Source organism: Octopus sinensis, linkage group LG9 (assembly GCF_006345805.1).
Source record: "Octopus sinensis linkage group LG9, ASM634580v1, whole genome shotgun sequence".
NCBI lineage: Eukaryota > Metazoa > Mollusca > Cephalopoda > Octopoda > Octopodidae > Octopus > Octopus sinensis.
In genome coordinates, this window is record NC_043005.1 from 46,638,585 (window position 1) to 46,663,374 (window position 24,790).

Genomic DNA, 24,790 nt, shown 5'->3' on the forward strand with positions numbered 1-24,790 from the left:
AACCAAAATATAATGAGTTCGAGACACTTATCCAATGAGTATTTCTGCCAAATTTGGTGAAAATCCGTTCTGTCGTTTTCTAACCCGTACTTATTTTAACGACCCCGAAAGGATGAAGGACAAAGGCGGCCTCGGCAGAATTTGAACTCAGAACGTAAAGACGGACGAAATGACGCCAAGAATTTTGCCTGGCGAGCTAACGATTAATTTGATGCCATTAATACTGATTTCAAATTTTGGCACAAGCCCGGGAAGTTCGGCGGAGAGGATAAACCGTCGATAACAACGACCACAATTCACAAATGGTAATTATTTTACTGACCCCGAAAGGATGAAAGGCAAGTTCGGCTTCGTTGGAATTGGAATCTGAATTCAGAATAGAAAGATGAACGAAATGCCGCCAGACATTTTGCTTAGAGTGCTTGTGATTTTGTCTGCTCTCCGGCTTGTTTGATGTCATTAATATTGAAATTAAAGAACATTGCCGCAACAAAATTTTGAAATTATTTTGTATAATATATTTTGTGTACGACAGATGTCTAACAAGCCAGTCAACAGTCGACCGCATTTTCTGGGGTAAGATTTACAAGAGAGGATTTGTAAGAAGTCTGTGAACTGTTTGGAAAAACATTCATTTTTTCTTTCACTCTTTTTAACTAAGTTAAAAGTTCAAAATATCTTTTTATAGTTACTAATATGAAGGACTACTGAAGCATTTATTGAAGATTTACGCTTTTATAAATTGGCTTCAAGATATACATACAAGTGATAAAAGATTATTTCTAAAGATTTTTTTGTAGAAAAAATGCAGTTAAGTTTCTGTGAAAAATATAGAAAACTTACTTCAGATAGAAAATGTTTAAGATGAAATGCTTATCAAAAAGTTCCACATTTTGCCTGCAAAAGTCTTTGTTGAATTCTGGCTCAAAATTTTTTTAGAAAGAAAAAAAATCGATATATCAAAAGTTCGCGTTCGAAATACTGCAAGAAATATTCACTATGATTTCTGCATACACACTGGTGTGGCTCTGATGTTTGCTTCCCAAGCACATGGTCTAAGGTTCTGATCCACTGAACGGATATCTTAGGTAGGTTTCGTCTAGTATAGCTCCGGTTGACAAACGCCCTGAGTCGCTTTGGTAGACGGAAACTGAAAGAAGCACATTGTTAGGTATGCACTCATACACACACACATACACACACGCACACACATATGAGGGAGTCTTTGTGTGTGGACATGTTCACCACCACCACTACTTGGCAACCGGTGTTGGTTTGTTTATGTTCCCGTAGCTTGCCTGTTCAGCAAAAGAGACTGATAGAACCAACACCGGTCTTAAAGAAAATAAGTACTAAGGTCAATTTGTCCAATGCCAAGCTAAACCCTTCCAGGAAATGCCTCAGTACGACCGGCCGCACTCCAATGACTGAAACAAGTAAAATAATAAAAGAATTAATGATAAAAATTTTAATAAGAAAGAGGGAAAAATCACACTTAGTGTTTAATAATTATGGGCCTACGCCTGTTTCGATGATAAGTATTTAGTTGTTCAATCAATTAAACTACATTACTGTGTAAGTGATTGAGTACACCACAAATACGTGTACAATTGGCGTAATTCTCCACCGTAGTCAGCATGACGCAGCATGACAAAGTTGTGCCAGTAAATTATAAATACAGTCCACCCAGCAAGCTTCATTGCAATTCCTGCCTACCTAGTTTTATTCATATTGCTTGGTACAGAAAGCTCACCAAAATTTGTTATTGCTGTTGTTGTTGTGTAGACTCGGATAAGATCTGAGGATGCAGAACTATGTTCAAAACGTTCAAGTGATGACCATGCAGCTTTTTCTCGGGCATAGTATCTCTAGAACTACATTAACTAAATGTGATCTTCGTTGTATTAATTGTCGGATACAAAGTAGGTTGGTATTTCTACCAGTCTGAGTGACCTCAAGGAAGTTATCTCTTTCTCTTGAACCATGGGGTGTCCTTGAAGTGGAACCAACAACTAACAGAGGTCATTTTATTGTATTTTTGTCTTTTATAGCAGAAATTGAAAGGTGTCTTCATATCCCAAACACCCAAACAAAAAAATAATTAAACAAAAAGCTCTGATGTGTGGTAAAGAAGTTTGCTTCTCATATGGTTTTCATATGGTTCCGGATTCAGTCCCACTGCATGGCACCTTGCCCGAGTGTCTTCTACCAGCCTTGTAAGTGGATTTGGTAGACGGAAACTAAAAAAAAAAGGTAGCCATATACACATACATACACACACACACACCACACACACACACACACACACACACACCACACACACACACACACACTCAGCCATATGAGGAATGGGTGCACGCACGGGCGCGCGCGCGTGTTTGTATGCGTGTGCGTATTTTTGTGTCTATGTTTACTCTGCGCCATAATTTGACAACTCACGTTAGTGTGTTTACGGCGCCGTGCCCTACAGAAGAAGTACTAGGCTTTTAAAAAAAAAGGAACTGGGGTAGATTCGTTTGATTAAAACTCTTCAAGGTGGTGCTGAAATATGTAAACGATAACAAAAACAGACAAACGGATTAAGTCGATTATATCGACCCCAGTGTGTAACTGGTACTTAATTTATCGACCACCGAAAGGATGAAAGGCAAAGTCGACCTCGGCGGAATTTGAACTCAGAACGTAACGGCAGACGAAATACCGCTAAGCATTTCGCCCGGGGGTACTAACGTTTCTGCCAGCTTGCTGCTTTACATAATGCTATAAGTAAAAGCATGTAAATATTGCATATATAAAAATAAAACCAATTTCGATAGAAAAATCCCAGGTTTTATGTCGAGATGAAGGTTCCACGGACAGCCTTCGCGGGTTTTATCCAAAAAGATCTTTGAATCCAATATTAACATGTTTTCATTTATACCTTTAGATGCTTAGAAAGATTCGCAGTTCTAAAATATAAGTAAGTATATACATGCACTTGTGTTTGCGAATGTATTGTTGACGTGTTTATATATATGAGTGCTTGTATGTTCGTATAGTTCTATGAACATAACAGTAGTCTTACTTAAACAACCCTCCTTTAGAGTGGAACCTTTTTGATAGCAATAACCAGCTGATACTTTATACGAAACTTTAATTAGCAGCTTTCACACTATCTATCTATCTATCTATCTATCTATCTATCTATCTATCTATCTATCTATCTATCTATCTATCTATCTATCTATCTATCTATCTATCTATCTGTCTATCTATCTATCTATCTATCTATCTATCTATCTATCTATCTATCTATCTATCTATCCATCCATCCATCCATCCATCCAGGCGCGCCTTCCCGCAGCTCGTCTCACTGACCGAACTGCAAACGTGGATCAGGAAGAGACCGAAACTGGGCGATTGGCACCAAGAGTGTCACCAAGCTCTACAGCAGCTCTGCCGACCGGGTCAAACTTGTGCAACTTACAAACGACTAAAGCGTTCTATAAAGGACTAGAAGAGGGTAGGTCCGACGACACACTCGGGGCAAACCTGGGCGTCGACGAGAAATTCCTAACCCGCCTGTTCAGGACGACGTTCGGGCCGGGGCTTATGGATAACTTCCAGAAATCCCTGGCTTGGCAATGCTATCGAGCCGCACTACCTGTTTGAGAGAAGAGCTACAGGCACGGTTCGAAAACCATCAACGGACCGACCTGCCCGAGATGCGGTCAGAGCGACGAAACCGTTCTGCACGCACTCGTGCAGTGTCCAGATATTTCAGAGCTGTGGAACTTCGTCGAACAGCTGTTGTCGCGTGTAGGACGGACCCGCTTATCGGCCGAGTCTATCGTGAATATTGTTTCACCACCTTCCTTTAAACGGGAAGGGAAAACGGTTTTCGTTACGCTGATGGCTATGGCTAAAGAATGTGTGTGGTGGACGCGTTTGAAAGGACTGCAAACAAACACCTTCCTCTCTGGTCAGTTTCTCGTCAATTTTTTCAAGTACCACTTGAAAAGGAGGATGAGAATAGAGAGGAAGGCTTTGTCGAACGAATGTTTTAATAAAAAGTGGGTAAAAGTGGCAAAAATAGTCAGTATGAAAGACGACACTATCTTAAGCGTAAATCTGTGACCAAAAGAGACAACGAGAGGTAAGGCGACTTATCATATATTCATTTTCGAACTGTCTGAGGTGACCTTGTTTCTTTTTTGTAGGTTTTTCTTTCCAGGGCTACACCTAAACTGAACTATATATATATATATATATATATATATATATATATATATATATATATATATCTATATATATATATATATATATATATATATATATATATATATATATATATATATATATTATATATATTATATTTTTATACACCACACAACCCACAGATCCCTATTGATCGAACGTTTTTTTTTCTTTATGTCCCACCCATCCCACTTCGAAAAGAAAAAAAAACTCTACATTGTATTTCGTCCATTTTTATTGTGTTTAGCCCTGTGTGGCCACAATAAAAAGTTATCTATCTATCTATCTATCTATCTATCTATCTATCTATCTATCTATCTATCTAGCTAGCTAGCTAGCTATCTGTCTGTCTGTCTGTCTGACTGTCTATCTATCTATCTATCTATCTATCTATCTATCTATCTATCTATCTATCTCTCCTACTCTGATGTAATCTCCAGGGATACAGGCATCCAGCAACAGGACATCCTTAATGCCATGATGGATCGTGAAGTCTGGCGTAGCATGGTAAATTCCATTGTCTCGACCACGGTAGAACAATGATGATGATGATGTATCTATCTGTCTGCCTGTCTGTTTGTCTGTTTCGCTTTTTCTCTCTTCCCCTCTCTCTCTCTCTCGCTCTCTGTAGATACAGATATATTAATATATGTGTGTGCACATATATGAGCATGTGTGTGCGCGCGAGCGTTTGTATGTATGTGTATATAACAACCCTTCTTGTCTTGTTATTTTCCTTGTCCTGTCTTTTACTGCTTATATTTTGTACTGTCGTTACTCTCCTGTTTTTGTTACCATTTTTACCCCTCTGCGAAAAGATCTCAAATTTTATTTGATTTGCTTTTCGCAGGAAGGAAAGTTTCAATCGAAGATACGTCTCGCCTTCATCTTCGAAACGTAGATGAAACCATGGCGACTGAAGAAGGGGTTTTTCCTTGTGTTATTTGTCCTGTACTCTATTTGTTTGTTGTTTAAGAAAAATGTCCAGTTCCTTGGGTTTGTGTCTATGTTTTCGTTTCTCATTGTGTTTGACGTTTTTTTTTGGTGTCCTGTACTCATATATGCGTGTATATATACATGTAGAGGTAGGTACGTACATATATGTATATATATATGCATATGTTTTATTTATTAATATATATATATATATACATATATATATATATATATATATATATATATATATATATATATATATGTCTATATATATATATGTATATACATATTAAAATTAATCCTTCAGCTATTTAATGCTTTTCTTGGGCCAGCGATCGCCTATATTATTAATTCTGTTATAATTTCATTTTTTAAAATAGTCATTCCAGATAACAAAATTAATAATATCTTAGCAAATTAATTTTCGAGAATTACATTTTTCTCGCGAATTATTTGACCCCGCATATATATATATATATATATATATACTCACATACATATTATATCTATAAATTCCTCTATTTTACATAATATCGAGGTCTCATTCATTCTTGTGTTGCCACATTATTATTATTACTATTATTATTATTATTATTATTATTATTATATTATTATTATTATTATTATTATTATTATTATTATTTTAATAATAATAATAATAATAATAATAATAATAATAATAATAATAATAATAATAATAATAATAATAATATACGTGTGTGTGCGTGTATGTGTCTGTTGCGTTCGTGTATCTTCGTGAGTATGTGTAGGTTTTGCGTGTGTGTATGTGTATGCGTGTGTGTGCGTATGTGTGTGCGTTTGTGCGTGCGTGTGTGTCCTTATCTTCTCGGCATGTCAACTAAAGTAAATCCTGCGAAAACAATTCCACACCGTATGCATCAGAAAAAGAACCTGCAGTTTGTGTACGTGTGTCCGATCCGCTGCCGATCACTGCTTCTTGTTTGCTAAATGTGCAACGCTTTACCATTATATGCCGCTGCTGCTGTTATTGTTGTTCTTCTTCTTCTTAAGCAGAAGATCTCCGAACGAGTAGGTGATAATAATTAAAGACTTTCCAGTCGTGACCTTTCTGGATTGTATCTTTTATATGTTTTAATCATGTGAGTGCGGCCATACTGGAGCACCGCCTTGAGAAATTTTTTAGTCCCCTGAATCGAACACCCAGCACTTATGTCTCTTTTTAAAGCCTGGTACGTACTCTATTGGTCTCTTTAACCGAACCACTGAGTTACAGTTATATCCAATGTATTCTAATATCTAAGGATACATTAAGCGATGTTTACTTTCTTGTTTTGTTTTTAATAAAGACAATTTACTGAAGGTTAAGTCTCATTCACTCTGGGTTACCGGCAGTTTGTATATTCGTCGGTTCTTTAAGGATATGTGTTTCTGTGTGTGTGTTTGTGGATACGTGTGTGCATGTGTGTTTGTGGGTGTGTGTATGTATCATGTATGTGTATGTGTATGCATATATATATATATATTATATGCACGCATATATGTATATCTATATCTATATCTATATCTATCTATATATATATATATATCCATCAATCTGTCTGTCCATACTAATGCTGACATTTGTTGTGGCTACAGCGCCGTTCTTCCGCCAGAAGTCATTCATGACGTGACCGTGACGTCTTTTGACTTATGGGACTAAATCAAACTAACACCGGATGTCATAAACACATACATACACATAAGCACACACGTATATATTCATCCATATGTGTGTCTATATATATATATATATATATATATATATATATAATATATATATATATACTATATAAACATACATGCATACGTAGATACGTAGATACGTACATACATACATACATACATAGTTAGGAGCACTCCGTCGGTTACGACGACGAGGGTTCCAGCTGATACGATCAACGGAACAGCCTTCTCGTGAAATTAACGTGCATGTGGCTGAGCACTCCACAGATACGTGTACCCTTAACGTATTTCTCTGCGAGATTCGGTGTGACACAGAGTGTGACATGGCTGGCCCTTTGAAATACAATACTACTCATTTTTGCCAGCTGACCGTACTGGAGTAATGTGAAATAAAGTGTCTTGCTCAAGGACACAACGTGTCGCCGGGAATTGAACTCACGACCTTACGATTGTCAGCCGAATGCCCTAACCACATACCACGCGCCTTCACATACATAAGAAAACACTTACCCAATGTACCGCGTAATCGGACTGAACCAGTAGCCATATAATTGCGAAGTAGACCTAACCACACAGCCACTAGTACCAAGGAAATCCAGATCGAGCAGATCATAGACGAGAGACATTCTACCCACGACCATCCTGCCTTTTTACATGTATGTAGGACTATATTATGGAGCGTGTTATTTCTCTGTTGCTTAAGTCAGTAGCGTTCGAATTAAAACAAATTCACAGCTATCTTTTCTCTGTTTCTTTGTTTTTAACATTATAGATATTTAGCCGTAGTTCAACCCTAATGAACCAGAATGGCGATTAGAAGCATTCCATTTGAGACCATCCCACCTTTTCTTCTCAGTGAGGAACCTGAGATTACATCATCCAGTATGAGCTTTTCTTATTTAGTAAATCCATTAGCATTTAAATCGGCCACATTAGGCCCGGATATTCTATCTATTTTATGACCAACCGGCCAGATCTGACCTCTCACACTCGCCCTACAATATCATTCTAGAAATAACCAATGACAACCTTGAAATTTCTCAGCTTTGAGATAATGCAGGATTAATTCAAGACAATGTCGATAAATAAGCATTAGATTTGATACGGTAAGTGGTTAACAGGGACATAGTTAAACAAGATATTTGGTTAACACTTCTAACATTTTAAGGCGGCGAGCTGGCAGAAACGGTATTTCGTCTGTCGCTAAGTTCTGAGTTCAAATTCCGCCGAGGTCGACTTTGCATTTCATCCTTTCGGGGTCGATTAAATAAGTACCAGTTACGCACTGGGGTCGATGTAATCGACTTAATCCGTTTGTTTGTTCTTGTTTGTCCCCTCTGTGTGTAGCCCCTTGTGGGTAGTAAAGAAATAGGTATTTCATCTGCCACTACGTTCTAGTTCAAATTCCGCCGATGTCGACTTTGCCTTTCATCCTTTCAGGGTCGATTAAATAAGTACCAGTTACGTACTGGGGTCGATATAATTGACTTAATCCGTTTATCTGTCCTTGTTTGTCCCCTCTGTGCGTAGCCTCTTGTAGGGAGTAAAGAAATAAGAATCGTTAGCACACTGGACAAAACGCATAGAGGCAAATTTTCGGTCTTTACGTTCTGAGTTCAAATTCCACCGAGGTCGACTGTACAGTTCTTCCTCTAGGGGTCAATAAAATAAGTACCAGTTGAATACTAGGGTCAATGTAATCGACTTACCCACTTCCTGAGATTGCCGGCCTTGTGCCAAAATTTGAAATCAATATTTCCAATATTTCGATTAACCACATGGTGTTCCTGATTAGCTCGTTAGCGGATCGTATCTTTCTTAGAGTTTATATCTGTTTATATCACCAATTTGATACAGAAGAGAGAAAAACTCTAGGAAAGGTTCTTTTATAATCTATTTCTTTGTGAAAATTTAGGTTATATTATATGAGTATAATAGGATAACGTGGTAATTTCCTTAGAGTCTCTTTTTATACGGAAAAATGCTTAATATATTTGAGCAGAATTATTCTGAGCAGAATTCTTTTAAGAGCTCAACGCTTCAAGCGCCTCGAGATCTGAAACAGGAAACTCCTAGTAGAAAAGCAATTTAAAATGACATTAAAATGCTTGCGCGCGCGTTTGTCTATGTGTGCGTGTGTGATAGTGCGCACAACCGCATTTCATCGATATATATATATATATATATATATATATATATATATATATATATATATCGATGTATATGCGCGTGTGTATGTATATATTATATACATAATACATGCAGACACACACATATATATATGTCATAAATGACAGAGATAGTTTGATGAAATTTTATCTAACAATAAGAAAATTCTAATATTACAACAAATTGTTTCGTCACTTAAAAACATGTAAATAATTTATACTATTATATTTAATATCAAATAAATTACTTACAAGCGAGACTAATAAACTGGTGTAGACCTCCACGCACAAATGATTCAGAACGAAGTGGCAGTCGAGTACAGAGCGGTAATAAGAAAATATATCTGCTTCTGCTATAAAATGTAGTGCAGTCATTGTTGAGGGCTTGTACACCACCTTATAACTTCATCGAAGTATACATGCATATACCAATGCCTTGTGAGTGGATTTGGTAGACGGAAACTGAAAGAAGCCTGTCGTATATATGTATATATATATAAGTGTGTGTGTATATGTTTGTGTGTCTGTGTTTGTCCCCCTAGCATTGCTTGACAACCGATGCTGGTGTGTTTACATCCCCGTCACTTAGCGGTTCGGCAAAAGAGACCGATAGAATAAGTACTGGGCTTACAAAGAATAAGTCCCGGGGTCGATTTGCTCGACTAAAGGCGGTGCTCCAGCATGGCCGCAGTCAAATGATTGAAACAAGTAAAAGAGAGAAAAGAGTAAAGAGTTACACACACATATATGTGTGTGTACGTGCGCTTGTGTGTGAATGAACATATAATGTGTATCTCTCTCTCTCTCTCTCTCTCTCTCTCTCTCTATATATATATATATATATATATATATGTATATCCATCAATCTATCTGTCCATATTAATGTTGACAATTGTGACTATAGCTCTTCTTCCGCCAGAACTCATTCATGACGTGACTGTGACGCCATTTGACTTATGGGACTAAATCAAACTAACACCGGTTGTCAAGCGGATGTCATAAACACATACATACACATAAGCACACCCGTATATATTCATCTATATGTGTGTGTGTGTGTGTGTCTGTGAGTGTGTGTATATATATATATATATATATATATATATATATGTGTGTGTGTGTGTGTGTGTTTCTGTGAGTGTGTATATATATATATATATGTGTGTGTGTGTGTGTGTGTGTGTGTGTGTGTGTGTGCGCGTGCGTCTGTGTAAAAGCATACAAAGTTATAAGCCTTCAAATCTCTTACATTTTAATTTTCAATCCTCTTTTTCATTTTTTCTCATTATCTATGAATATCATTATCGATATAAAGCATAAGAGAGTCTCTAATAGCTAGATTAGCAGTCACATTTCCATCAAATAACACAACCTACCATCTTGCATTTTTTTTTTAAAGACAGGTGATTTAAAAATACGGTTCAAATGCCACGGTTGGAAATACCATTAATCATGTGCGTACGCGATTACTTACCTACTTACTTGTAGTTGCGGCAGCATTCACCCGGGCTGGCTTGAGCCAGCTACGGCCAGCGAGTTCACCATTCCTCTCACGAAAGCTGACCACATCCAATGGTCAACTCTAACGCTCCAACAGGCAAAGTAATGTTTTGCCTGCAGCTCCAAAATCCAGCTAGCGTATTTGACAACTGACCCACAGGGAGATCAAGCGCGTTGGATTGTGGGGACGCCGTAACTGTAGTCATCATTCATTGTTGGGGTGCAGAGTTCCTGATTAAAGTTGTATCTTGATTAAGCACCAACAATAATAATTCATTTATTCAACAATCAAGCTTTAACTATAATTTCAGCTCCATATCTACACACTACCGACTACAGGCGTCAGCTATGGTATTTAGCAGGGATGCGCTGTCTATATTTTAGAAATACAAAAAAAAAGTAGCAATAATAAAATACCAACTTGCAAAAAGCACAGTTCCTGTCTGTACTGGCAATAAATTAGACATAATCTGGATCAGTACTGCACGAAGCCTAAGTACATACATTCATACATGCATACATACATACATACATACATACATACATACATACATACATACATACATACATACATACATCTTAACCAAAATAAAAACATGATTCAAAGGATTTAGCGGTACATATGTTTCGGGCCTTTATTAGACGGTTTTATAACAATGCATAATTGATGTAAATGTATGTCTACGGCCTTCTTCAGCCGCGTACAATTACTACTTCAAGGACATATATTACATTATAAGTTTTACGTTGGGGATGCAAATCCTCATAGTCGCGTACGACAGAGTGGGGCACCAACACGAAATCGAAGCGTCCATCCCGCTTTTTGTACATACAAACATACATACATACATACATACATACATACATACATACATACATACATACATACACACATACATACGGTATATCTTTCCATGATATGTTCACTGGTTTCAGTGCATACTGGGTCATCGCCATCATAGCTTTTAGTCGGTCATATAGATCCCAGAACATTTTTTTCTTTCTGCACACCAATTGTACCTTATATATCTTTCTCTCTCCACAACCACATACACAAACACACAAACACACACCTACACACACACCTACACACACACAGAGGTGCACGAACACATACACAGACTTGAATACACGCAACCACAGACACATAGAAGTGTCGTTATAAGGCGGAAGTTATTCTATTACACTACAGTGACCGGCATATTTTGCGTCTGAACCTGCCTAGACGTGTTGAGAATAAATATGAGAATAATCGCTCCAGATTTTGCAGTACACGATACAAACATATCGTAGTAGACTATGCCACACTTGCGTATAAGACAACATGTAGCGCGGTGACTTTGAAGAGACTGGGAAGACGTAGGGTTTTGACTAGCTTTGCTCCAAACACATCTTTTAATCGATTCTCTACGCCGCAAAGGGCCGTTGAAAGATCCGTGTTAGGAATAAAATTGCGAGAAAATATTTGAAACAATTAGAGAACGGGGCGGAGTGAATTACGTGATCACAGAATAAGAAATCACAAGTCCCCTTGGGCCGAATATGTCGCAAAATTCAACTCGTGCATTTCCTAAGTGGTATACAAGAAAACGGAAAATACAACTCGAAAGACCTTCACCACAATGGAAAGAGAATTCAGTAAAAACAATTTTGGACAAAATGAGACACCAGCAAGAAAAAAAAAAATGACGTAATCAAGGAAGATCTGGAAGCGTATTGCAACCAGCGGTGTCTAACAACATGCAATAAGTAGACAGACAGCCAGACAGACAGACAGATAGCTAGCTAGATAGATAGATGTTGAGATAGATATATGAAGCAATAAAACATTTTCTATGCAAGGTCGTATTTTCTGGCAATGTTTAACGAAGACCAAGGCGGCGCGCTGGCAGAAACGTTAGCACGCCGGGCGAATTGCTCGGCGGTATTTCGTCTGTCGCTACGTTCTGAGTTCAAATTCCGCCGACGTCGACTTTGCCTTTCATCCTTTCGGGGTTGATTAAATAAGTACCAGTTACGCACTGGGGTCGATATTATCGACTTAATCCGTTTGTCTATCCTTGTTCGTCCCCTCTGTGTTTAGCCCCTTGTGGGTAGTAAAGAAATAGGTATTTCGTCTGCCACTACGTTCTGAGTTCAACTTTTCCGCCGAGATCGACTTTGCCTTCCATCCTTTCGCGATCGATAAATTAAGTACCAGTTGTGTACTGGGGTCGATCTAATCGACTGACCTCCTTTCCAAAGATTTCGGGCCTTGTGCCTAGAGTAGAAAAGAATATTTACCGAAGACTTCTATAGATAGAATTAGAATGTAAATTAGAATAATATAAATAAACCGAACTATGCGTCGTGAAAAGACAGGAATATACTCTTCCTTCAATCCAAGTATTTGCAATACATAAACATCCATCTATTTATTTAACATGTTGGCTTTGTCAGTTAGCCACAAGAGGTAGCTATTCGAAATACAATGGTTATATAATCTAGTAATGGACATAAAGTAAAATCAAAGTATATTACAAGTAAAGCCGAAATTTATTCACCAAAAGACCGCTTGCGAAGATTAAAGCATACATTGTAACACTTTGCATATCAACATTTTTACATTTTGACTGATTCTGTATGCTTATTAAGTGTGTGTTTGTGTGTGTGTGTGTGTGTGTGTGTGTGTGTGTGTGAGTGTGTATGTGTGTGTGTGTGTGTCTGTGTGTGTGCATATACATATATACGTACATGGATACATATAAAATATACAACCATCTATCTATTTATTTATCTATCTATCTCATTCTCCCCCCCTATCTCTCTCTCTATGTATATATTGTTGTTATCATTATTTTTTCTACTATAGACACAAGGCTTGAAATTTTGCGGAAAGGAGCAAGTCGATTACATCGACCCCAGTACTCAACTGGTACTTAATTTATTGACCCCGAAAGGATGAAAGGCAAAGTCGACCTCGGCGGAATTTGAACTCAGAACGTAGTGGCAGACGAAATACCTATTTCTTTATTACCCACAAGGGGCTAAACATAGAGGGGACAAACAAGGACAGACATAGGTATTAAGTCGATTACATCGACCCCAGTGCGTAACTGGTACTTAATTTATCGACCCCGAAAGGATGAAAGGCGAAGTCGACCTCGGCGGAATTTGAAATCACAACGTAACGACAGACGAAATACCGCTAAGCATTTCACCCGGTGTGTTAACGATTCTGCCTGCTCGCTAATGTAGGAACTTGGAGAAAATGTGAAATAATTGTTATGGAGCGGTGAAAACCGAAGCAAATAACGCTATAATTAATATCTTTTAAATAATAGGGCGTAAAATACTTTCGATACAAAAAGTCGAAGGCTGTTTATTGGACTCCAGTAAATATGGCTGGTATTACTACTATTAGAGCAAAGGAAATCTTCGACTTTCACTGGTAAGAATAAAGTTTTTTTAATTCGAAGGATTGTTTTGGTCCGATGGTAGAAAGCTTGTAATGTATACACACACACACACACACACATATATATATACGCGCGCACGAGTGTCTTTATGTGTTTGCATGAATGTTTGTATGTGTATGTGTTTGTGGGTGTGTGTCTATGAGAGAGAGAAAGAGAGAGAGAGAGAGAGAGAGAGAAAGAGAGAAAATTGCAAAGAAGGACGACAAGGAAACCCACAGAAAGTTCACACACAAGACATGGACATGCCCACCCTTCATCGGTTATCGGCAAAGATCATCAAAATTTGGAGCCAATATCAATGACATTGTTCAGTTAAGTGGTGTCAGCTTCAAAGCGGTGCTGGAAAAATAGAACGGACGTAAAGGATGGCGAAAAGGTAAGTAAAATCCAAACGACAACAGAATAAGGACAAAGCGTTTGGAAAACGACACAGGTTGTCGCTTTATATACATACATGCATAAACATATATACATACATATACGTACATATATTACTCTTTTACTTGTTTCAGTCATTTTGACAGTGGCCATGCTGGAGCATCGCCTTTAGTCGAGCAAATCGACCCCAGGACTTATTCTTTGTAGGCCTACTACTTATTCTATCGGTCTCTTTTACCGAACCGCTAAGTTACGTGGACGTAAACACACCAGCATCGGTTGTCAAGCGACGTTCGGGGGACAAACACAGACACACAAACATACACACACACACACATATATATATAAATACATATATACGACGGGCTTCTTTTAGTTTCCGTCTACCAAATCCACTCACAAGGCTTTGGTCAGCCCGAGGCTATAGTAGAAAACACCTGCCCATGGTGCCACTCCGTGGGACAACCCGGAACCACGTGGTAAACTACTTACCACACAGCCATTTCTACTACTATATATATATATATATATATAATAAATAGGGAATAAATCCAAATTTACAGGGAAAAAATCAGATTTAGGATTAAATCCAATTTTATAGTAAAATATTATATAATATTAATTAGAGACAAAACCACTATTTTGCAAAACAAACTTCATAAATTGAAACTGATTTGAAAATCGGAAATCCACCTGAAGATTGTCATTAGACATGAAACAATTGTAGTGGCGTTTTTTTTATTTTTTACTTTTTATTAAAATTTTATGTATTGATTAAGTCTTTCCTTGTTTGTTTTGCAAAATAGTGGTTTTGTCTCTAATTAATATTATATATATATATATATATATATATATATATATATATATATATATATATATATATATATTGATAGCTGAAGCATTAAATTTATCAAGCGACATACTAAGTATGTCTAATTGCTGGAAATAACAGTCAAAACTCTTATTTAAATCGCCAAAATACACTGATGACAACTACAGAAATCAACCGAAGGCAAATCAGGTTAAGACATTCTGCCAACGCACATTTAAGTATTTTGACTCATGTGGACCGGTTTCTTCACTGGCAAAAATAGCCTTAGCTTCTTCGGTGCGCATTACCTTGAAAGAGACATCCGACTTATCGTTATGAAGTCTGTGCCGCAACTGATTCGTTTGTGTAGTGTGTGTGTTTATACTTCCTGAAACTTGCCTTTTACGGTAGAAATCTGTGCTAAATGGGTAGAATCTACTCACTGAAATTGTAAGTCTTTGTTTATTATAAAAACATTTATGTCTTCAAAGAGACTTAAAAGATAATGATTTTTTTTGCGACAGTGCTGGATTTGAAAAGCAAGTAGGGTGCAGCCTATGGTCTTCTAAATTAATTTCACTCACATGGCGTTGGTCTAGTTAAGGCGATGACAAACATATGCAAGTTTGCTAATTGCCGATGAATCTGATTCAGAACAAACAGGAAAGCCTGCACGGAGGGCCTGGTGTGGGTTGGTCGTAATTTCCTTTTGTTTTTCCTTCCTTTTTCTCTTGTATGTGGGGCTTATCTTAGTTGATTTCATAGTTGATTTCATAGTTGATTTCATGCAGGTGACCTCCACCTGGGACGTTAGTAACCTGGACGTTAGTGACTAAGTCACACACACACAAACACACACATGCTCACATACATATACACATGTATGTATGCATTCTGTATACCTACATATATATACATATATGTATGTGTGTGCTGTTGTGTAAAGATACTAACGTCTTTGTATATATGTGTACATGTTTGTCTATATGCTAGTGTAAGTGCTAAAAACACGGTAGTAGCATTAGTTCCTACGGAACAGCCGTTTCGAAGTGGCGATAAACATTGCTTCTCAATATAGTTACCACTTTCATCTCTTAGATATTTTCTAACAAGATACTTTGCTTGTTGCAAGATCAGTGACTGGTTGTCAATTACTTTTCTATATATTGCGAGCTGGAGCAATCTACAGTTATTTCTAGCAGACGGGTGTCTACCACTGAAGATGATGACAAATAGCTAGAAACCGGACGGTCAGGTGTCTCTGTCGCTAGAAAATTGTTGGGCTTCGATTCCGTGCTTGCAATATATATCGGGTGTAGATTGCATCGATAAACAGCTGCAGGGGGCGTTCTCTTCGGGTTAAAAACGGTAATAACGTCGGTTGCTACGGAACAGCCATGTAGAAGTGGTGATAAACGTTACTTCTCTAAGGCAGCGATCGATAGAATCGTTAATACGCCCGGGCGAAATGCTTAGCGGTATTTCGTCTGTCTTTACGTTCTGAGTTCAAATTCCGCCGAGGTCGACTTTGCCTTTCATCCTTCCAGGGTCGATTAAATAAGTACCAGTTACGCACTGGAGTCGATATAATCGACTTAATCCGTTTGTCTGTCCTTGTTTGTCCCCTCTGTGTTTAGCCCCTTGTGGGTAGTAACGAAATAGGTATTTCTTCTGCTGTTACGTTCTGAGTTCAAATTCCGCCGAGGTCGACTTTGCCTTTCATCCTTTCGGGGTCGATAAATTAAGTACCAGTTGCATAATGGGGCCGAGGTAATCGACTGGCCTCCTCCACAAAAGTTTCGGGCCTTCTTTCATCCCTTATAGTGATTTCCTAACTAATTACTTTGCTTGATACATTAATATTTTTCCCGAAATGTGCAGGGTTATATAAAGTCACACACTTCTATACATGTAAACTAACACACACTCACTCTTCGAATATGCACTCACACTAAAACATACATACATTATCGCATAATCACACATACTCACACATACGCATACGAAGGGTTCCCTAACATTCAACAGTTGACTTTACCCAACTGTGTGTTCATGCGCATGTCATTCATTATACATGTCTGTGTGTGTGCACGGGAGAGTGTGTGCGAGTTTGCATTTGTGTATGTGTGTGAGTGTTTGTGTGTATGTGTATGTGTATGTGTGTGTATGTGTGTGCTCATTTCTTCTTGTGCATTTCTAATTGACAAAGGACTCACGCATGCATTTCGACATGCATGAAATAGGGTTAGCGAGCAACAGTATTGTCATCGGTGTGTAGGCGACACTGCCTTTTGTCTCTGTTGTCTCTCCCGGTTTGCAACACTGCAACGACTGCAGAAATTCCTGCCAGGAAAAAGACAATGCAAATATCTTCCGAGACATGGGTGTGTTCGTCTGCGTGCGTGCCTGCGTGAGCTTGTGTGCGCATATGTGTGTGTGTGTGTGTGTGCGTGTGTGTGTAGCAAGCTAGATGGTTGTCAAATGCGTTCGTTTTGAAAAACTCAAGATTATAGGGAGAGATTCATTCAATCTGTCAGTCGGCATTCCAGATTAAAAATGGTTGCAGCTAGGATTATCGTTGCTGGCGCTATCATAAATTTGCAATATTGATGCTGTTGTGTGAATATTTATTCGACTTGTTCTTGTCAGAATGATCGTGATGATGATGATATTGTTGTTGATATTATTGTTGTTGTTGTTACTGTTTTAGATAATGCCTATTGATTATGATGAAAATGATGATGATGATGATGATGATGGTGAAGTATCAAGAAGCAAGAACTATGGCCCAGTATTTCTTCACGAGCATCAAATGAAGAATGGAGACATTTAAACAAACATCGAACCGGTTAAATAGAGTTAATACATACACTCACACATCCATACACGCACACTTAAGTATATCTATCTTATCTAGTTTATCTATCTGTCCATCTATCTATCTATCTATCTATCTATCTATCTATCTATCTATCTATCTATCTATCTATCTATCTATCTATCTGTCTGTATGTATGTCTGTCTGCCTGTCTATCTGTCTGTCTGTCTGTCTGTCTGTCTGTTTGTCTGTTTGTCTGTCTATCTATCTATCTACACAGACTCCACCCTATATATATATGCACACACTACAAAGCATACTTCAACTTACGTTAGAAGCTGGTTCCAAAACAGGTGACTTAACTCGAAGATAACACGGAAAAACCTTTTCGAAGCTTTATTAACTTATATCTATTATAATGAATAATTTGTACATATTTTCACATGTACTTTATTTGACTTACCACTTCAATATTCCATTTTTAAAATGTTTATGCTTTTAAATACGTACACACATATACACACACACATAAACGCGCACACGCACACACACAAACACACGCACATTTGTGGATTGTGATATGCATTCATGCACTTCCATACACATATAACATCCCTCTCACGCGCTTCTTAATGTTTGCTTTTATGTACAATTATATATAAAAGCAACTGAACATTAAACTGATATATTTTAGTGTAAGAGGAACACATATGCATTAAATTTTACGAGAAAAAGATTGAACGTGACTTCGAAGTTTTTAGGCTTACTAACCGTCTTCAGATTTTTACAAAAAATAACAATACGATTTAACAGACCATAATACCTGAATATTTCACGAATAGATGAATAGTCACGAATTTAAATATAAAGCAAATTAAGTTTTAGTCAGATTTGGCCCAGACCAGGACTAACTTAAACAACACCACCGGGAAAAGCAATTTAATAATGTTTCCATATTAGTCATTTTTTGAGCACCTTCGCACATTCGAGTAGAGTTGTTTGCAGAGATATATCCAGCTGTAGGTGGTTTATCTAGAATTTGTTGGCGATATTCATTCAGGACCTGTCTGAATGTTGGGAAACATTTTTCTTTTCTTATGTGTCTTGGTGTGATATTAATGAGAGCAGGGCCAATTCAGTCGAAATATTTCTGTCTTAGTGTAGTGATGTGACGCGAGCATGATTTTTATAGAGGATGAATGGTACGGAGACGATGCCTAGGGTGAATTTTAAAGCTGATGCCAACATCATTAAGACAGCGCTTTTGGAATATTTACCATATCCTACAAATGATATGGATCTCACGGTAGTGTTGGAGGGAATGAAGCTTTAGTTTCAGCAGACGATCACAATAATCAAGACTTGTCATGTTGCCTGTTTTCTTTGTGATCGATCTCTGGATTTCTTTCATTTTTATGATATTTTGCTTCGTGTAGGTGGGTCACAGTGGACAACAGTATTCAAGACGAGAACGGGCGAAGGTGGACAAAAGAAGGACAATGGCAGGAGTGTTTCTAGGTCGGAAAGTCCTGAGGATCTAGGAGTGCGTCCTGCGTTCCATGTCGATAGTTACCCGGGGCTCCCTAACGGTGTTTGATGTCATGAAGTTTTGCCTGAAAGAAGAGTGCATGGTAGCTTAAGAGCAACCTCTTTACTTTAGTGAATTAATCCAAATTTATACTCGTTTAGCAGCATAATGTATTTTTCCGCCCATGAGATAGCAGCAAACAAATCCAACGGGACATTAGTCCGGCCCCTGTCCGGTCAGACGATATTCAGAAGATTATAGTCATTCACAAAAATTCAAATGATGCTGTATTTGATGACGTCAATGATGTCATCGATGTAAATAATGAAAAGGAGTGCTTTGCAGGAGTGCAGTAGGGTGCTTTGCAGGAGTGCAGTAGGGTGCTTTGCAGGACTCCACTGATGGTTTTGCCGAACTTGATCAAGCACCACCTATCACCACATGCATCCTGTTCATCAGAAAGCATTCAATCCACTTTAATCGTTTCCGTCGGTCCCCAATTTTCGTTAGCTTCTCCAATATGACGCTGTGATGCTGTGGTCAACCTTGCCGAAGGCTTTGCTGAACTCCATATATATATATATACATATATATATATATAGGATATATAGGAGAATGTACAAAAAATTCGATTATCATGAGTTATTGGGTGAGTGAAAAATATTGTATTTCATTTTCATAAATGAACTTATCAGAAAAATATTACTGGAGACGAAATATATATGGCAAGAGCAGGATATACACAGAGAAAAATGAAAATGAATAAGAAAATATTCGGTTGAGGAATAATTCATGAGCGTTTTATCAAATTTATTCTAAACTAAAAAAAACTACAAAGAATTAATCAATAATATACTCTCCGTTGTTGTTTACGACATCTTCCCGTCGTTCAATAAGTTTTCGATGCTTCTGTGATAGAAATCTTCCGGTTTTAACTCAAAGAATTCGTCCAACCAAACCCACAATTCCACGTCATTATTGACTGATACACTGCGCGAAGTGTTCGAAAGCGTCGAAAGAGATAAAAAATCTGACGACGCCAAGTCTGGAGAGTATGGAGGATGAGCAAACATTTCCTATTCGAGTTCTTGAATCACGGCTTTGGTCATATTGGCGATGTGAACCTTGCCCATTAAGTGATGGTTGTTCACAGCGGATTTTTTAAAAAATCACAATCCATTTGCTCCACCAATTCTCTGGTTGTTTGACATGGATATTCATGAAGAAGTTGGTTCAATCGCGCTTCATCGAACTCAGTTGGTCGACCGGTGTGTGATCCGTCCTTGAGATCGAAATTCACATTTTTGAAGCGCGAAAACCACCAGTGGGCGGTACTTTGAGGCATTGCCCTTTCTGCATACTCAGCACAAATCTCACGAGCAGCTTCGGCAGCCTTAACACCTCGATTAAATACAAAAAGCAAATGGTGTCGAAGACGTTCAGTTTTGTCGACTTGACATTCCATTTTAATGATCTGAAAATGCGCAAAAATCAATGAAATTAAAAATAAAAATATACTATCTTGTAGAGAAAAAAATTATCTATCAAATAACGAAACATTTTGCCAATGCGTTTTATTTCTGCATGCATTTTTAGTTTGCAAAAAAGCTCGTGAATTATTCCTCAAATTAATATATATATATATATAAATGCTTGTAGAAATTGTATGCATATGTGGACAACAGTTAAAATTACTTTATGGGGAAGGAATAAATAATGTAGTCAATTAAAAATATTCAGTTTAAAATATGAAGCATGGAAATCTGAGCATTCAAAATTGATGAAAAAGCACTTAAGCATATCTTATCTCATTATAAGGCTCCCCCTCCATGAGAGTCGAAAACTGTTAGATATCTGGTCGTCTCTGTTAGATTCCTTCTCTTCATTCATGAAAAGTTTCCTTTGAATGTTTTCTTTCTTTTTACTGATTATTTTCTTCCCTGTACGCTTATAAATTTGCTTCATAATCATAGTTTATGTTAGACATTCGTGAACATACAATTTTAAAGCATTAGCACACACGCTCACACACACATGTGTATACGTACACACACACACACACATATATATATATATATATACACATATAAATACATAATTGTCTGTGTGCATTTATGTATGTATACCCAATTTTATTCCATACATACAATTTCTATAACAAAGTATTTTATTTTATTTTTCTGTGAGTATATTTTATTTGCTGCCATCTCTTTTCTAATCTCTCCTGGCAACAGAACGATTGTCTGTACCCAATTATCTTTTTACGATCTTCAAAATTTTCTGTTTGTTCCTTTCGCTCATTTCGTGATACCTGTTCAAAGACGTTGTACGAGAAACACCTCAAGGACACTTTATGTGAAAATGTCCAGCTTTCAAAATATATATTAAATAAATCTACTGTCAGTATTGGGAACATTCCTTTTTTGCAGTCATGTTCACACAGAATCCAGTTCTATATTTAAGAGATGAGGAATTATGTACGTTATTTACATTTGACGGATATTTGTCCTCAACGTTTTGACTGATATACCCTACAGGCTTCATCAGGTGTCTTGGGGAAATTTCGAACCTGGGTTCTCATTCCTAAGGTATTTTTCGAGGTTGTTGTTGTTGTTATTATTATTCAGTAGTTTTATTTTTATAGCGTGCTTTCACTTCACTACCGAGCGCAGCTCTGTGTGCCTTGGGTATGTGCTGTGATTTGTTGTGATGCTCTGATGGTTATTGTATGGAAAGTGTTCTGCGTAGGATGTGTGCAGTGCCTAGTAGTGCAATTTTCTGTATGTTATATGTGTTTGTAAGTCCTGGTGTTTTTGTTATGTATTTGTCTGAATATTTTTTTATCATGCCTAATGCACCTACTATGATAGGAATTGTTTCTGTTTTCAGATTCCACATTCTAGTTACCTCTATTTCCAGGTCTTTGTATTTTGAGAGTTTCTCCATTTCTTTTAGAGACACGTTGTCATCTGCCAGTATTGATACATCAATTAGAAAGCATTTTTTTTCTTCATGATCTCTGACAACTATATCTGGTCTGTTGGCCTTAATTTCTCTATTATTATTATTATTATCATTATTATTATTATTATTATTATTATTATTATTATTATTATTATTATTATTATAATATTATTATTATTATTATTTTGTTATTGTTATTATTATTATTATTATTATTATTATTATTATTATTATTATTATTGAGTGAGAGAGCAGTGCATACCATCAAATTGACACTTGGGTAAAATATACGAAGCCCAGTATAGCCATCATGACTACGCGTCTGATAAGGTACATGCATCACAACCATATGTGCGCGATATGGTGATCTCATATCAAGATAAACCGCACATGATCTTGCAGGTCGGGCCCAGTTAGAATTTTCTTCTGGTTGAGTAGACCATCCCGCTCAAATCGTCCCTGAATAAGGATTGTTTAAGGGTGTTGAACGAACCACCCATGTTTCCAAAGGTGAATTAGCTAAACCTCTAAGAATTCCTTTAAACACACAGCTATGATGCTTTCCCACTACTTCTGCTCATGATCAGAGATGCACATATCGTTAGCCACTAAGGGACATGCTCAACTGGTTAATGTCAAACAACTGACAAGTAAATCTGTGGTATTGAGCTGAATATTTGCTGTAGCCCTTCTTTTATACCAAAACAAATCAATGTACATGATAACACTTCCAATCAGTTAAAATCAGAAGCCATGAGAGCCAGTCTGATATTGCATCATGGCACTTTATTATTATCATTATTGTTGTTGTTGTTATTATTATTATTATTATTATTATTATTATTATTATTATTATTATTATTATTATTATTATTATTATTATGATTCAGGTCACTGCATGGAATCGAACTCGGAATATTCGGGTTATTAGCCCGCGCCCTTAACCACTACACAATATATGACCTGAATAATAATAATAATAATAATAATAATAATAATAATAATAATAATAATAATAACAACATCAAAAAATACCTTTCAAATGAGAACTCAGGTTCGAAATTTCCCCAAGGCTGGAGTGCATATCAGGCGAAACCTTGTGTTAACCAAAACAAGATGAGGACAAATATCTGTCAAATGTAAATAATGTAAATAATTCACACAGAATCGTTCATCTCTGAATATATTTTATTTCTAACATGACTCTAAATCTTCTCATGAATCTCTTATGACTCTAAATCTTCACGAAATTCATGCGGCTGAAGATCAGAAAACAAGAAACACACACACAACACACACTCACACACACACACACACACACACACACACACACACACACCACACACACACGCGCGCGCGCGCGCGCGCATATGCACACACATGCATACGCACACGCACACACGCACTCACATGCATGTGTGCGCTTCTTTGTTTACCTGAATATGTAGAACTGAAATGTAAGACATCTCAGATTTCTGTGAATAGATTTTAATAAAACTTTTCCCAGCTGGTTTGCACACTGTGGAAACACCATTGTTATATTTTCATAATTCTGTGTAACGACCTTCCTTTTTTTATTTCAGATTCTTAAGTTTTGGTGTGAACCATGCTACTAGCGTCTCTCTTCTCTAAGAAAAATGGGACGCGGAAAAGGCCTTGACGATGAAGAAAAGTCTGTCACAATGGAAGAAAGTGCTAAAGGAATTTCCCTTCATGTCATTGCGGAAGATTTAGGTCGTCATGTAGACACGGTTAGACGATTCCTGAAGGACAGTTTGCCAAAGAAGAAACGATCCGATTGTAGGACCTCCAAGACTGTGACAGCTAGGGATTTCATGAATATTGGCCGCTAGTTACGTGGGAAACCAGGATAAACGAGCAAAGCTATTTTCACCGCCTCCGGATTTCCTCATATACCAAAAACCACCAGAAGTCGCATCCTCAGGACCATAGCTTCCGTGCGAAAACCTCTGAAACTGCCCCCTTTAAAGCCTCATCACATGAGTTTGAGGCTTCAATGGGCTCTAAAGTACATGATATTAGACATAAACTGTGTTCTGTTCACTGACGAAACCAGGGTGACCCTTGACGAAGCTGACGGTTGGCCAAATGGTTGGGTCTATTCTGGAGATGAACGTTACCAACGTTTATGACGTCAGCAACAGGGTGGATAAATCATGTTGTGGGCTGGTATCATCTATCTATCTATCTATCTATCTATCTATCTATCTATCTATCTATCTATCTATCTATCTATCTATCTATCTATCTATCTATCTATCTATCTAT